A 5,571-nucleotide genomic window follows, 5' to 3' on the forward strand; every position below is an offset into this window, starting at 1 on the left:
CCTGCCCCTTCAGCCACCGTAGCGTCGCCTCCCTCCTTGACCTGCCCGCACCCCCACGGAACCCTCTCGCAGCTATAAAAGGGAGCCTCCCCTTCAGCCTCTATGCACACCAAGCTCGCTCCCCTCTCCTCTCTGACTCTCCTCGACCCTCTCCCGCTCCACATTGCCCACTCAGCCGCTGGAATTTAGCTGGAGACCGCCGCTCCCGTGGCCAGATCGAGGCAACGATTTCGTCCACCTCAACACCACCTGCGACCATCATCTGCATCGCCGTCGTCCGCAACACCACCGCAGCACCTCGCCGACGACCGCCGGCCACCGGTGAGCTTGCCGACCCCCAACCCTCGCCGCTGCCATTAACCCCTCTCGCCAGAGATGACGATGGCTATGAGCCGTCCGATCCACTTCTAATCCAACGCCTCACACGCGCGCGTACTATTTCGGTGTTAACGAGCCACTGACGCGTGGGTCCCCCATTGTCATTTGGCCTGCTGCGCGCCAGAGCTTAGTTGGCCTGGCCCATTTCGTTTCCTGCCTAGGCCCAAACATTTGAAATCGATTTAATTCAATTCACCTCAATTCAATACTAGTGCTTCACTAGAATTTCAATAAAACTAAAACTAGCAATCCAAATTGAGTGAATCCAATTTTGGGTGAAAGCTAATGAATAGATCTATCCAACCCCACTGACCTCAAACCCTAATTCATCAAAGAGCATCTGCAACAAAAATGACAAGCCCGTAACTTTTCAAACTTCAAACATTTGTTAAAAATCAACCATAAATGATTTTCAGTTGATTCCAACTCTCATACATAAAATTTCATATTGTCTATTTGATTATGTAAAAATATGACATGGTTGCTTCATATGATCATGAGCTAGATTCAAATAATGGCTATGTAGTCATTTCTAGCTCATTTAAATCATTTCAATTTTTGAATTTCAAATGTATGAGATGTAGCATCTCATTTAAATCATCTTCCCAAGTAATGTGAAGTAAGGTGATGACAGTTGCATGGTCTCACACTTGCTTACTTGAGGATATTAAATCAAAGTAGTATTTAAATTGCATGAGGCTTAGTGCCTCATTTAAATCTTTTTTTCTCAAATGATAAATGTGAAGTGTTGACCTTGGTCAACATGATCCCACACTTATTAATTGAGGAGATTAATCTTAATAAGATTCAATGAGAGGAAAGTATTTCTCAAAGGAATTAAATATAAACCCTAATAGAATTTTCAATGAGAGGAAATTATTTTCCAGACACTAAAGAGGAAAACCCTAGAGTTATGCGAGTGATATTTGGGATGATGCTAGATCACCTAGAGTGGGCCATTAGGGATAACTAGTCTACTTAAGTATTGATTGGTGTTTGTTACCTCGTATCCGTTTATAGACGCTAGTACCAAGGACTACCAGGAGGAGGAGGTATTCTACCAAGAAGAAGAAGAAAACTTTGATCACTGTACCAATCAAGGCAAGCTATACTCTTGCAAGTTACCCTAGTGCAAGCTCAACTTGAGCAAAGCACTCATACCATACTACTTTGTGTTTTACTTTACAAGTCCCAGTTTTTATCTCTCAAAGCTTTTACTTTGATTTCCATGTCTTACTTTTATAGTTAAATTGAGTCTAGATAAGGAGTAGTGAAAGAACATCAAAGTTAGCCTAGAGAGCTACAAGCTAGTTAGCACCCACGATGACTAGTTGCTAGTGCTAAAACTAAAATTGACTACTCTAGATGGGAACTTGTGAATCTTTTGATTTTGAAAACCTTCGAATGATGAGTCATTCTATTGAAAGATTTTGAAGGTGAATGTGACTTGGATGAAAGGGTGATTTTGATAAAAACTTATGATTGGGTTCGGATGCGATACCATTCCAATTCTTGAGTACCCCCACAATACTGATTATGGGTAATGCTTTAGCTGGAAATTTATGTGCCTTAGTATGGGTTCCCTCTGTACAAGCGTCATATGGGTTATGCCGAGGCTGCCTCCGTTGAAAGTGAAATGACGTGAAAAGAGTTGAATGTCCTACCCAAGCCTGTGCGGTTCCCAGGTTGGTGGTTTGCTATCCTTTGGGAGGCCAAGCTCATGGGGAGAGGTGCCTATATTAGGGTGTGTAAATGAAAGGTTAATGGTTGATGATCCGCATATCTTGAGTTATGATTATTCGGGGTTATCACGACGGATGTAATCAAATGTTGTGGCACAAGTGTGCAACCTCTGCAGTGTAAACCTATTCGAATAGCCGCGTCCGCGGTCATGGACGATTGGAAATGCCATCTTGTTCCGTCATCGAACTTTTCAAAAAGGTTACATGTATTGGTGACTTGTGAATTGAACTTGAAAGGTGAATTTGATTTGAATCACAACAGAGTTGTTTGCGGGAATGACACTAATGTTCCCACTTGAGTTAAAGTTAGGCATTTGAAGAGTCTTTGGTTTACTAAATGCTTACGAAATAAAACTGGTTTTATGCAAATGAACCTAGAGCTTAGATTTTCATTGATATAGTTGATAGTACATACACTAGTATTAGTTTGCGAGTACTTTAAAGTACTCATTGCTTTGTCCCTGGCTATTCAAATGACCAGACTATGAAGAGGAACCCCACTACCAGGACGACGGACAGCAGGACGTATATGATAACTAGGACTACTCCTGACATCAAAAGTTGCTGTGGAGCAGATGGACCTCTACTACGTATTCCCGCTATTGTGTTATGTATTTGATCCTTAGATCAATGGTTGTAATGAGACTGGATCATGTGATCCTTTTTATGTAAGACTATTATGGTGTTGTAATGAATGATGTGCTGTGATATGAACTTATTATGTCTCGCAAAAACAATCTTTCTGGGATTGCGATGTATGGCATAATAGGCATCTGGACTTAAAAATCCGGGTGTGAACATCGACCTCCCTCGGCGTGGAGCCAGGGTCGCTGGACGTCGCAGGAATTTCCCACCAATGCCGCCATCCCGGCGGCTTGCCCTCGCTCTCCGAGTCCGACGACAAGGACAAGTTTCTCATGGCGCTGGCTGGCGGTGTTGGAGAAGAAGAGGAAGAAGAAAGAAGATTTGCGAGGCGGTTCAACGTGAATTACAGCGGCGCGGGGTTATATTCTGCGGGGATTAGTGGCGGCGCGTATAACGAAGATGCCTGCAGTTGCTCTTCCGCGGTGGTTTGGCGCTCCATTCCGGCGGTTGGCGTGTTGATCGGCGCGGTTGCCACTTCGACGGTTGACATCGGTGCATTTGTTGTGCTTTAATTCGAGGTCGATCGAGCCAAGGTCGCTGCCAGGCGGGCCCGAGGAGGAAGCGAGCGGACGCTAGGCGCGACCGCGCAGCGTCCGTGGAGACGCAAACGTACCGTATATTTGTGCCGCGTTTGCGTCGTTGCGATGCCCCGGACACGAGCAAGGTGCAGACACATTTCCGGTCCACGCGGACGCAAACAGTCACGCAGCGTCTATTTGCGTCGCCTCGTTGGAGATGTCCTAAGAGCATCTCCAGTCGCGTCCCTCAAAAAACGTCCCGCACAAACGATTTGGGGCACGTTTGGTACTGCGCCGGACAAAAAGAGATCAAAAATCTGTACAAAAAAGAAGCCCTTTCCAGCCGCGTCCCTCAAACAGCGTCCGGATGCATGCATTTTAATAGAATTGACCACCCCATGTGGGAAAGTAGGTGAGAGAAAGTGTGGGGAAAGAAAATGGTATGTAGGGACTAGGGGCAGCATGGATGCATGTGGGCGCTGTTTTTGTGTCCGCCGTCCCAGTTAGAGACTCTATGCACAGAGGCTCTACCGGGGACGCCGGACATAAAATGAGGCGCTATTTAGCTTTGGGGAACGCGACTAGAACGCAATTTCCCTATTTCTTATCCGCCGTCCCCCAAACGCCCACGACTGGAGATGCTCTAAGGGCATCTCCAACCGCACGACCCAAACGGACGTGTTTTCGCGTCCGATTTTGGCTGTTTGGGTCGCCTTCTGGAGACGCGGACAGACGCGACGTCCGTGGCTTTATTTTTTCCCCAACGCGCGCACGACCCAAATCCCTATTCCTCTTCTCCAGCTATACTACTACTAGTTGGCAAGAACCAGCCCAGCGACCCCGCCCCGCCATGCCACGGCTCCGGCGACGAGCTCCGGCGGCGTCCTGGCAGGCCACGCCCGCGGCCAGCTTCGCCCCACCTGTGGCTGTGCCCGTCCCCGCCCGTGCCGAGCTCGGCCAGCGCCGCCCCGCCCATGGCCGCTCCCGCTGTGGCCGACGCGGCCGTCGGGGCAGCGCCGCCCCCGCCCATGCCGTCCCGCCGTGCCCGACGAGGCCGCCGGCGCCCTCGCCCATGCCGGCTCCGCTTTGTGGGCGACGCGGCCGTCGGGGCAGCGCCGCCCGCCCATGCCCGCCTCGCCCGTGCCCGACGAGGCCGGCGGCGCCCGCCCATGCGGTGGCGCGCACGGCGACCGGGGGGCGGCGGCTTCTTGGCCGGTACTCCTCCGGCGGCACGAGGAGCGATGCGCGGCGCGAAGCGAGGAAGCGAGAGCGGCGCGCGTCGAGTCGGCGCCGGCGAGCGGCGCGGCGGCGAGGAGCAGCGCACGGCGGCGAGCAAGAGCGCACCGGGTCGAGGCCGTCGCGGCGAGCGGCGGCGCGGCCGTCGCGGCGGTTGGCGAGGCGCACCGGCGGCGCGGCCGTCGCGAAGCGGCGGCATGGCGGCGACGGAATGGAGGAGAGGGCGGCGCGGAGGGCTCTGGCCGGAGGGATCGCGCCTCGCGCGGCGCGGCCGGGACGGCATGGCGGGCGGCGCGGGCAAGGCTTGACCATGGCGGGCAGGGCGGCGCGGCCGTGGCTCGGCCATGGCGGGCTCGTCGGCATCGAGTCCGGCGGCACGAGGTCCATTTCGGCTCCGGTGACTTCCAGCATTGATAAAAAAAAAGGAGGCGGCGGCGTTGAGGACCTCCAGGCGAGGGCGACGGCGAAACCTAGCCGGGCGAGCTCAACTCCGGCGGACAGCCATGGAAGTATCCATGGCAAAAAGCAAACAGAGAAGACAGAGGAGAGAGAAGTTATTGGGGCTTTTTTTGTCAGCGACAAATGGGCCACGAACGGACATGTGCGGATGAAAAAGCACGCCCGCGCTTGTCGGCTCGCCCCAAAAGCATCGCAAATTTGGTCCGATTTTGGGTCATTCCGAACGCGGCAGCTGTCCATTTTTAATTTAGGTCCGCGCGTTGGGAGCATGTTTTACCCAAACGAACGAAGTTGGAGTCCGTTTTTGCGTTTGGATCTCCGGGCGTTGGAGATGCCCTAAGGACCTGAGAAGATACAGAGCGCCGGCAAATGCTGATTGAGTGAGCATTCTCTATGAGAGAACGAGACAAACAATAGACGAAAAGGCATTCACGACATGTAAACGTGGCTCAACATTTTCCTAGTTCTTCAACATGCCTCTACATTTCCCTTCCTAGTTCCCGAGTTAAACAGTGAAGGGTGGCTACAAGATGCCAAGATCCAGCACCATAGATCCAGGAGCTGGGACCCCGATCCAACCAAGGCCAAACACT

Source organism: Lolium perenne, chromosome 3 (genome assembly GCF_019359855.2).
Source record: "Lolium perenne isolate Kyuss_39 chromosome 3, Kyuss_2.0, whole genome shotgun sequence".
NCBI lineage: Eukaryota > Viridiplantae > Streptophyta > Magnoliopsida > Poales > Poaceae > Lolium > Lolium perenne.